The sequence below is a fragment of the Suncus etruscus genome, chromosome 18 (assembly GCF_024139225.1).
Source record: "Suncus etruscus isolate mSunEtr1 chromosome 18, mSunEtr1.pri.cur, whole genome shotgun sequence".
In the NCBI taxonomy this organism is placed as follows: Eukaryota; Metazoa; Chordata; class Mammalia; order Eulipotyphla; family Soricidae; genus Suncus; species Suncus etruscus.
In genome coordinates, this window is record NC_064865.1 from 52890678 (window position 1) to 52901106 (window position 10429).

Genomic DNA, 10429 nt, shown 5'->3' on the forward strand with positions numbered 1-10429 from the left:
AGCTGTGAAAGACTGTGAGTGTGACCTGTCTATGTCTGTCTACTGTCCTCTTGCGTGAAACTCTTGCGAGTGGGGCAAAAAGAGCCTCCAGAAACCTCGCTCGCCCAGACGCCATTTTCAGGGAGGGACTTCAGAGCATAAAAACCGGCTAACCTTTGCAAAAGCTGGCTCCCTGTGTGTGACACCAGGCGGGGAAAATCCGCGAAAGTACACCGGCCCAGTGGGGCTCAGCTGTGAAAGACTGTGAGTGTGACCTGTCTATGTCTGTCTACTGTCCTCTTGCGTGAAACTCTTGCGAGTGGGGCAAAAAGAGCCTCCAGAAACCTCGCTCGCCCAGACGCCATTTTCAGGGAGGGACTTCAGAGCATAAAAACCGGCTAACCTTTGCAAAAGCTGGCTCCCTGTGTGTGACACCAGGCGGGGAAAATCCGCGAAAGTACACCGGCCCAGTGGGGCTCAGCTGTGAAAGACTGTGAGTGTGACCTGTCTATGTCTGTCTACTGTCCTCTTGCGTGAAACTCTTGCGAGTGGGGCAAAAAGAGCCTCCAGAAACCTCGCTCGCCCAGACGCCATTTTCAGGGAGGGACTTCAGAGCATAAAAACCGGCTAACCTTTGCAAAAGCTGGCTCCCTGTGTGTGACACCAGGCGGGGAAAATCCGCGAAAGTACACCGGCCCAGTGGGGCTCAGCTGTGAAAGACTGTGAGTGTGACCTGTCTATGTCTGTCTACTGTCCTCTTGCGTGAAACTCTTGCGAGTGGGGCAAAAAGAGCCTCCAGAAACCTCGCTCGCCCAGACGCCATTTTCAGGGAGGGACTTCAGAGCATAAAAACCGGCTAACCTTTGCAAAAGCTGGCTCCCTGTGTGTGACACCAGGCGGGGAAAATCCGCGAAAGTACACCGGCCCAGTGGGGCTCAGCTGTGAAAGACTGTGAGTGTGACCTGTCTATGTCTGTCTACTGTCCTCTTGCGTGAAACTCTTGCGAGTGGGGCAAAAAGAGCCTCCAGAAACCTCGCTCGCCCAGACGCCATTTTCAGGGAGGGACTTCAGAGCATAAAAAACCGGCTAACCTTTGCAAAAGCTGGCTCCCTGTGTGTGACACCAGGCGGGGAAAATCCGCGAAAGTACACCGGCCCAGTGGGGCTCAGCTGTGAAAGACTGTGAGTGTGACCTGTCTATGTCTGTCTACTGTCCTCTTGCGTGAAACTCTTGCGAGTGGGGCAAAAAGAGCCTCCAGAAACCTCGCTCGCCCAGACGCCATTTTCAGGGAGGGACTTCAGAGCATAAAAACCGGCTAACCTTTGCAAAAGCTGGCTCCCTGTGTGTGACACCAGGCGGGGAAAATCCGCGAAAGTACACCGGCCCAGTGGGGCTCAGCTGTGAAAGACTGTGAGTGTGACCTGTCTATGTCTGTCTACTGTCCTCTTGCGTGAAACTCTTGCGAGTGGGGCAAAAAGAGCCTCCAGAAACCTCGCTCGCCCAGACGCCATTTTCAGGGAGGGACTTCAGAGCATAAAAACCGGCTAACCTTTGCAAAAGCTGGCTCCCTGTGTGTGACACCAGGCGGGGAAAATCCGCGAAAGTACACCGGCCCAGTGGGGCTCAGCTGTGAAAGACTGTGAGTGTGACCTGTCTATGTCTGTCTACTGTCCTCTTGCGTGAAACTCTTGCGAGTGGGGCAAAAAGAGCCTCCAGAAACCTCGCTCGCCCAGACGCCATTTTCAGGGAGGGACTTCAGAGCATAAAAAACCGGCTAACCTTTGCAAAAGCTGGCTCCCTGTGTGTGACACCAGGCGGGGAAAATCCGCGAAAGTACACCGGCCCAGTGGGGCTCAGCTGTGAAAGACTGTGAGTGTGACCTGTCTATGTCTGTCTACTGTCCTCTTGCGTGAAACTCTTGCGAGTGGGGCAAAAAGAGCCTCCAGAAACCTCGCTCGCCCAGACGCCATTTTCAGGGAGGGACTTCAGAGCATAAAAACCGGCTAACCTTTGCAAAAGCTGGCTCCCTGTGTGTGACACCAGGCGGGGAAAATCCGCGAAAGTACACCGGCCCAGTGGGGCTCAGCTGTGAAAGACTGTGAGTGTGACCTGTCTATGTCTGTCTACTGTCCTCTTGCGTGAAACTCTTGCGAGTGGGGCAAAAAGAGGCTCAGAGGAGCACGGCCGCTCCGCTTCGCTACGCGGCCGTGCACTCTTTCTAAGGAAAGAACTCCATTGCAACAAGAAGGAAAAATCACACTAAGAACGGCGCTATATCACAGAAGCAAACATTTCTCTCTGGACTGTCTTCTCTGTTGCATGCTCGGGCCTAAGATTTGACCCAGTGTGAGGCTTCATCCACGGAGGACTCCCCTCCCTTAGAGGCAAGTCAGCCCATCCAGAAAGGGAGGAGCCAGAGGAGTGTGCTGCCTACATCATATAGACAATGAATACCACTACAACACGTAGAAAAACCCACAATACAAGTGTGACAATGGGAAAACAACGCAGGCCAGCATCAGACATAGAGAATGAAGATGACAATTCTGAGGACCAGATAATGACTGAACAACTAATCAACCTCTCAGATAAGGACTTTAGACTAGCAATATGGAAGGTGCTCAACAGACTCCAAGAAACCATGGATCGAGTTGAACAGAACACTAATAAGAACCAAGAAAATATGAAGGCAGAAATGACAAAACTCCAAACTGAAATAACATGTCAACTAACAGGACTGAAAAAGTCAGTAAATGAAGTGAATGACAAAATGGATAAGCTCTGCGACAGGGTATCAGAAGCTGAGAATAGACTTGGTGCTGTGGAAGATGAGATACATAACAATTCCATACAGCAGGAGAGATTGGACAAAAAACTTAAAGCAAATGAGCAGACAATGGAAAAATTAGTCAAAGAATGGGAACAGACGAAAATAGAAGTCTATGATAAGATCAACAGAAACAACTTAAGAATCATTGGAGTCCCAGAGACCCAGGAAGAAAATTTCCAGGAAGAATCAATGGTCAAGAACATCATTAAAGAGAAACTCCCAGAGCTAAAGAATATATGTGATCAAATCCTGCATGCCCGAAAAGTACCAACCAAAAGAGACCCCAGAAAAACCACCCCAAGACACATCCTAGTCACAATGACAAATCCCACAGATAGAGACAGAATTCTGAAAACAGCAAGATCAAAAGGGGAAATCATGTTCAAGCAAGCTTCCCTGAGATTTACAGCAGACCTGTCACCAGAAACGCTCAATGCCAGAAAGCAGTGGTGGGATATTGTGACAAGACTGAATGAAATGAATGCTTCACCCAGAATACTATACCCAGCAAAACTCACTTTCCGGTTTGATGGAAGAATACATGGTTTCACAGACAAAAAACAGCTCAGAAACTTCACAGGCACAAAACCAGTCTTAAGAGAAAAACTGAAAGACCTAATCTAAGACAAGACTACCCAAAAGACACACCAAATTTTGAAATAAAGATGGCGTTAAATCCCAGAACAATTCTTTCTCTCAACGTCAATGGACTAAATGCACCAGTTAAGAGACACAGAGTGGCTAAATGGATCAAAAAACTCAATCCAACCTTCTGCTGCCTACAAGAAACGCACCTGAATAGTCAGAACAAACATAGACTCAAAATAAAAGGCTGGAGAAAAGTTATCCAAGCAAACAACACCCATAAAAAAGCTGGAGTGGCCATACTAATATCAGATAATGCAAACTTTATACTCAGGAAGGTTGTAAGGGACAAAGACGGACATTTTATATTAATCAAGGGGTACGTAGAGCAGGAAGAATTCACTCTCCTAAACATATATGCACCGAATGAGGGGCCAGCAAAATATTTAATACAACTGTTGTCAAATCTGAAAAATAATATCAACAACAACACAATAATTGTGGGGGACCTTAACACGGCTTTGTCAACACTGGACAGGTCAACCAGACTGAAACCCAACAAGAATATACTAGACCTGAGGAGAGAAATGGAAGAAAGAGGCCTAGTGGATATATATAGGACACTCCATCCCCAGAAACCTGGATACACATTCTTCTCCAATGTACATGGGACATTCTCCAGGATAGACTACATGCTGGCACACAAAACATACCTCCATAAGATCAAGAGGATAGAAATTTTGCAGACTACCTTTGCTGACCACAAGGCTCTGAAATTATTTGTGAACTCCAAAGGGACTCAGAAGAAACACTTTAACACCTGGAAGTTAAACAGCCTCATGCTCAATAACCAGTGGGTCCGAGATGAAATCAAGGAGGAAATAAAAAGATTCCTGGAAACAAATGACAATAAAGACACAAACTCTCAGAACTTATGGGACACAGCAAAAGCAGTACTGAGAGGAAAATTTATAGCTTTGCAAGCACATATCAGGAAGGAAGAAGGAGCTTACCTGAGTAGCTTAATGACACAGCTAATAGAACTAGAAAATGCTCAACAAAAGGACCCTAGAATAGGAAGACAGAAGGAAATAACAAAGCTGAGAGCAGAAATCAACGAAGTGGAAACTCAAAAAACAATCCGAAAGATCAACGAAAGCAGAAGTTGGTTCTTTGAAAAAATAAACAAGATTGATAGACCACTGGCAAACCTAACAAAGAAAGAGAGAGAGAGAAACTTGATAACTCGTATCAGGAATGAAAAAGGAGAGATCACTACTGATATGACAGAGATTCAAAGGGTAATCAGAAACTACTTTTAAAAACTCTATGCCACTAAAAATGAGAACCTGGAAGAAATGGATAAATTCTTGGACTCTTATAATCTTCCACGGTTGAAGGAAGAGGATGTAGCATATCTAAACACCCCCATCACCATTGATGAAATTAAAACAGTAATCAAATGTCTGCCGAAAAACAAAAGCCCAGGTCCAGATGGATTCACTAATGAATTCTATCAAACTTTCCAAGAGGAACTACTGCCAATCTTGGCAAGACTCTTTCATGAAATTGAACAAACAGAAACACTTCCAAATAGCTTTTATGAAGCCAACATCACCTTGATACCTAAACCAGACAGAGACGCTGCCAAAAAAGAAAATTACAGACCAATATCACTGATGAATGCAGATGCAAAGATCCTCAACAAAATCCTGGCAAATAGGATTCAATGCCTCGTTAAGAAGATCATCCACTACGATCAAGTAGGTTTCATCCCAGGAATGCAAGGCTGGTTTAACATCCGTAAATCTATCAACATAATACACAACATCAATAACAAGAAAAATAAAAACCACATGATCATATCAATAGATGCAGAGAAAGCATTTGATAAGGTCCAACACCCATTCTTGATCAAAACTCTCAGCAAGATGGGAATGGAGGGAACCTTTCTCAATATAGTGAAGGCCATCTACCACAAGCCAGTGGCAAATATTATCCTCAATGGAGAAAAACTGAAAGCCTTCCCTCTAAATTCTGGCACAAGACAAGGCTGTCCTCTCTCACCACTCCTATTCAACATAGCACTGGAAGTACTTGCTATAGCGATTAGGCAAGAAAAGGATATCAAGGGAATCCAGATGGGAAAGGAAGAAGTCAAGCTCTCACTGTTTGCAGATGACATGATACTCTACTTAGAAAACCCTAAAGACTCTATCAAAAAGCTTCTAGAAACAATAGACTCATATAGCAAGGTGGCAGGCTACAAAATTAACACACAAAAATCAATGGCCTTTCTATATACCAATAGTAATAAGGATGAAATGGACATTAAGAAAACAACCCCATTCACAATAGTACCACACAAACTCAAATATCTTGGAATCAACTTGACTAAATATGTGAAGGACCTATACAAAGAAAACTATAAAACTCTGCTCCAAGAAATAAGAGAGGACACACGGAAATGGAAACACATACCCTGCTCATGGATTGGCAGGATTAACATCATCAAAATGTCAATACTCCCCAAGGCATTATACAGATTTAATGCCATCCCTCTAAAGATACCCATGACATTCTTCAAAGAAGTGGATCAGACACTTTTGAAATTCATTTGGAACAATAAACACCCTCGAATAGCTAAAGCAATCATTGGGAAAAAGAATATGGGAGGAATTACTTTTCCCAACTTTAAACTGTACTACAAAGCAACAGTTATCAAAACAGCATGGTATTGGAATAAGGATAGGTCCTCAGATCAGTGGAATAGGCTTGAATACTCAGAAAATGTTCCCCAGAGATACAACCATCTAATTTTTGATAAAGGAGCAGGAAATCCTAAATGGAGCAGGGAAAGCCTCTTCAACAAGTGGTGTTGGCACAATTGGATAGCCACTTGCAAAAAATTAAACTTAGACCCCCAGCTAACATCATGTACAAAGGTAAAATCCAAATGGATTAAAGACCTCGATATCAGCCCCAAAACCATAAGATATATAGAACAGCACATAGGCAAAACACTCCAGGACATTACAGGCATCTTCAAGGAGGAAACTGCACTCTCCAAGCAAGTGAAAGCAGAGATTAACAGATGGGAATATATTAAGCTGAAAAGCTTCTGCACCTCAAAGGAAATAGTGCCCAGGATACAAGAGCCACCCACTGAGTGGGAGAAACTATTCACCCAATACCCATCAGATAAGGGGCTAATCTCCAAAATATACAAGGCACTGACAGAACTTTACAAGAAAAAAACATCTAACCCCATCAAAAAATGGGGAGAAGAAATGAACAGACACTTTGACAAAGAAGAAATACGCATGGCCAAAAGACACATGAAAAAATGTTCCACATCACTAATCATCAGGGAGATGCAAATCAAAACAACGATGAGATACCACCTCACACCCCAGAGAATGGCACACATCACAAAGAATGAGAATAAACAGTGTTGGCGGGGTTGTGGAGAGAAAGGAACTCTTATCCACTGCTGGTGGGAATGCTGTCTAGTTCAACCTTTATGGAAAGCGATATGGAGATTCCTCCAAAAACTGGAAATCGAGCTCCCATACGATCCAGCTATACCACTCCTAGGAATATACCCTAGGAACACAAAAATACAATACAAAAACCCCTTCCTTACACCTATATTCATTGCAGCTCTATTTACCATAGCAAGACTCTGGAAACAACCAAGATGCCCTTCAACAGACGAATGGCTAAAGAAACTGTGGTACATATACACAATGGAATATTATGCAGCTGTCAGGAGAGATGAAGTCATGAAATTTTCCTATACATGGATGTACATGGAATCTATTATGCTGAGTGAAATAAGTCAGAGAGAGAGAGAAAAACGCAGAATGGTCTCACTCATCTATGGGTTTTAAGAAAAATGAAAGACACCCTTGTAATAATAATTTTCAGACACAAAAGAGAAAAGAGCTGGAAGTTCAAGCTCACCTCAGGAAGCTCACCACAAAGAGTGATGAGTTTAGTTAGAGAAATAACTACATTTTGAACTGTCCTAATATTGAGAATGTATGAGGGAAATGTAGAGCCTGTTTAGGGTACAGGCGGGGGTTGGGTGGGGAGGAGGGAGATTTGGGACTTGGGTGATGGGAATGTTGCACTGGTGATGGGTGGTGTTCCTTTTATGACTGAAACCCAAACACAATCATGTATGTAATCAAGGTGTTTAAATAAAAAAAAAAAAAAGAATACTGTGATGTTGTGTTGAGCAAAAGAAACAGGGCTGAACAGGGGGAGATTATTTTTCTTTTATTTTTTATTTTATTTTAATCAAAGTGGATTACAAATCATTCACAGTAATATTTTAGGTACATAGTGATATTGAATCAGAGGCGTTCCCATCACCAATATTGCCCTCCCTCCACCCCATGAATCTCATATCCCCCTCGTTGACCCCCCCCCCCAGGCTGCTAGTATAGGTGGTCCTCTCTGTGTCTAGTATGTTGTAAATTGGGTATCGATTCTGCTGTTGGCTTTGGATTTGGTGTTTAAGTTTGATCAAAAAGACCAAGGCAAAATGTTCAGTCAATTCTTTTGGGGTTTCTGGAGCAAAGAGGTCAACCCTATCAATATTAATAGTTCCAGTAATAGGGTTTGCATTTGGATTTGTGGATTGATAAGGCCTTGAAAAAGACTGTAAGATTAGGTGAGGTCATTCAACTCAAGGTAAGTACCAAAGAGGGTCTCAACAAAGAGTGTTGGCTGCCCCCAATACCATGTGGATATATTGGAAGTTCATAAGACCCAACACTTTTTTAGTGAGAATTGAATACCAAGGTCTAATTGATGTTTAGAATAATGCCAATGTATCAAGTTAAGAATTCTTCATCTGGGGCCGGAAAGATAGCATGAAGATAGTGTGTTTGCCTTGCATGCAGAAGGATGGTGGTTTGAATCCCGGCATCCCATATGGTCCCCGAGCCTGCCAGGAGTAATTTCTGAGCATAGAGCCAAGAGGAACCCCTGAGCGCTGCCGGGTGTGCCCCAACCCCCCAAATTCTTCATCTAAAAATGATAAGACGTGATATAAATATATTACAAATATTGATTTTTATAATGATAGCAAGGCAAAGAGTAGTATATACTTTAGAATATGCATGTGCAATTTTGTGGATGAAGGAAAGGAAGAACGTATTTTTTAGCATCTGCAAAAAGTATTAAAGAAATATTTAAAATAATTAAAGTCGTTATTTATAGAAAACGAGTGTGTTGAGAGAAATATAGGTGTAGTTTCTCACTCCCACAAGAAGTTATATTTGGTGAGGTGATTGCAATGTGAGAAAGGTTTTGGTGTGGAAATTAGAATGCTGTGGGGGAAAATTTCCAGATAGCTTTGATAACTGAGAAATTAAAAAGTAATCTTTTTAAGTTTATGTAAAATGGTAAAAGATTATTAAATGCTGTAACAAACACAGAGGAAAAATTTTCTTATTAAGTAGCTCTAGCATAATGCATATAAATTTAAAAAAGGGTTGAAGAGATAATACAGTGATAGGATACATGGTTTATATGCAGCAGATCTGGGTTTACTCCCCAGCACCACATATGTGGTCCCCAGAGTACTGCAAAGAATAATCATTGAGTACAGGTGACCACCAGATGTGGCTCAAAAATAAACAAGGAGAAACAAACCAACTAAAAAAACAAAACAAAAAAAACTTAAAGAGCAACTTTGATTATATATGGACACTTAGAATGATGAAGAGAGAATAAAAGGAAAATATATTATTAATTTTATTTATTTTGTTATTGGTTTGGGCAACAAACTGAGCTGTGCTAAGGGCTTACTCCTGGCTCTGTGCTCAGACATCACTCCTGGAAGTACTTGGGGGACCATAAATTGAGCCATTGATTAAATTGGCATAAGGGTCAACCTTATGCAAGACAAGTCAAGGCAACCTTCTGCAGGATAAGACTAAACCTATTACTATTTCTTAATTTCATTTATTAAGTTTTATTCAAAGTAACTTGTCTAAATAGTAATATTGCTGAAGTATTTTATTCATATTTTGAAACTAGCCATTTTTCAATAAGAGATCAAATCATTCTCAAATATATTTATCCTTTAGATGTTTACAGTGAAATGACCAAAAATAACATTGCTTCCAACACTTGAAGGCCTAATAAGACCAGTGGTTATTTTCTAATGCTATTTCTTACCTTCAGAGTCAAGTTCTTTAGAGAAATGTGTATATTTTTTATCCTGGACTGTAAAAAATACATTTATTAAGGTTTATTTTTGAAAACAAAAATTATTTTAAAAACATATTTTCTACATTGAAAATCATGAGGCACATATAAACCATGTTAAAAATAAGTGACTCTAACAAGATCAAATATTATGGTCAAAAATCAGAAATACTTTTATTTTAATAGTGTCTCTGAACAATTATAAACCAAAATTAAAAAATACTTTGAGAGTTTAAAATGTTTGAAATAGAGTTAACAATTTGATTACCTGTTATAATATTGTGTATTTGTGAAAACAATTAAGAAATGCTATAACAGTACAAAATGTAAATTTTTTAGGATAAATAGCAAATGGGTATATTACTACAATGTAAAAAAATGAAAGAAAAAACCTTTAACTTAAGTGGACACAAATAAATGTATATAGTGTGTTAAGAAATAGGTTTCCAGATGAAGTCATGAAATTTTCCTATAAATGGATGTACACGGAATCTATTATGCTGAGTGAAATAAGTCAGAGAGAGAGAGAGAAAAACGCAGAATGGTCTCACTCATCTGTGGGTTTTAAGAAAAAAAAAAAGACATTCTTGCAATAATAATTTTCAGACACAAACGAGAAAAGAGCTGGAAGTTACAGCTCACCTCAGGAAACTCACCACAAAGAGTGATGCGTTTAGTTAGAGAAATAACTACATTTTGTTTCGTTTTGTTTTGGGGCCACATCCAGCAGTACTCAGGGGTTACTCCTGGCTGTCTGCTCAGAAATAGCCCCTGGCAGGCACGGGGGACCGTATGAGACACCGGGATTCG